Consider the following 1,383-nt stretch of genomic DNA (forward strand, 5'->3'; position numbering starts at 1 on the left):
ACTTTCCGATCACTCAAAGCCCACCGCGGCCATGCTTCCGGCCGGTATCACAACTACTCAAATTACCGCGCCGGACTTCGAGATCAAACTGGCTTTTATTAGCCTTGTGGAGAGGAAGCAATTTGGGAGAAGTCCTTTGGAGGATCTCAATTTGCATGTGCAAAATTTCTGTGACTATTGCTCCATGATACGTCAAACGGGCTTCACTCAAGCCCAAATAAGGGAAATACTTTTCCCTTTCTCTTTGAAGGACAAGGCCAAGCTTTGGATCAATAGCCTTGACCGCACCGCCATGGGAATCACCAATTGGGAGACATTGGCTCTTGATTTCTATCAAAAGTTTTTCCCACCGGAGAAAACTCAAACTTTGAGGAGCCAAATCACCGGATTCCGTCAATAAGCTCTTGAGAGCTTATATGAAGCTTGGGAGAGGTACAAGGAGCTACAAAGGCAATTCCCACATCATGGGCTAGATGATTGGTTTCTAGCTATAACATTCTACAATGGATGTTGTGCCGAGTCTCGAAGGATTCTTGATTCCGCCAACAATGGGCGGTTTGATTAAATTGACACCGATATTGCTCAAGCCACGATCGAATATATGGCGGTCCATGATGCACAATATGTCAATTCCCGAAGTGTGCCACTCAAAGGTAAAGAAGAATCCTCCGACAACTCCGTCTTGCTAGCTCAAATTGCCTTACTCCAACAACAATTGGCGGAAAAAGATGCTAGAGATTCCCTACAACAACTCAATGTCGTGTCTTCAACAAGTCAAATCATTGTTTGTGATGGTTGCGGAGGTGCCGGTCATTACACCGCTCATTGCCGAGCTACTATTGAGGAGGTAAATGCTTTTCAAGCTTTTAGACAAAGTTCATATCCACCGGGTACCTTTTTCAATACCTATAACCCGAATTCAAAATTCCATCCGAACTTGTTTTATACTAGTGATGTGAACATTATTTACGCACATTTAGTCCCCTAATTGAGCCTATTTTGCATACTATTATAACATTCTTTGGCCATTTTATCCGTCAAAACCTTCCTATTTGCTTTTCTATCGCATTTCATATGTTTTGTAGAAAAGAAGATAATAAGGCGGAAATTCCCGTCTTTCGTGCATATTTGGAAGCTTATTGATGATATTAGATGGAATAGTATGAAGAAGAGGCAAGAATGATGACCAAAGATGTAGGAATAAAGAGTATATAGAAGGGTCATAAGGTTTAAAGCAAGGAGGAAAAGCAAGGAAGCCATTCATGAAGAAAACTGCTCGGAACGCAAACCAAGGGTTGCTCCTTTGGCTCTGAAAATATGCTAGATGGAACGGCGTCGAAAAAACAAGCGATCTAGGCTTTTGAATCACTCCAATAGGAGTCC

General features: G+C 42.3%; 1 non-coding gene across 1 annotated transcript; it reads right to left on the bottom strand.

Moving 5' to 3' along the window:
• Window positions 1–364: 364 nt before the first annotated feature.
• LOC141658119 (small nucleolar RNA R71) lies at window positions 365–471 on the bottom strand. Its single transcript, XR_012549023.1, has one exon. It is a non-coding gene; the product is annotated as a small nucleolar RNA R71 (small nucleolar RNA).
• Window positions 472–1,383: the final 912 nt, after the last annotated feature.

Source organism: Silene latifolia, chromosome 5 (assembly GCF_048544455.1).
Source record: "Silene latifolia isolate original U9 population chromosome 5, ASM4854445v1, whole genome shotgun sequence".
NCBI lineage: Eukaryota > Viridiplantae > Streptophyta > Magnoliopsida > Caryophyllales > Caryophyllaceae > Silene > Silene latifolia.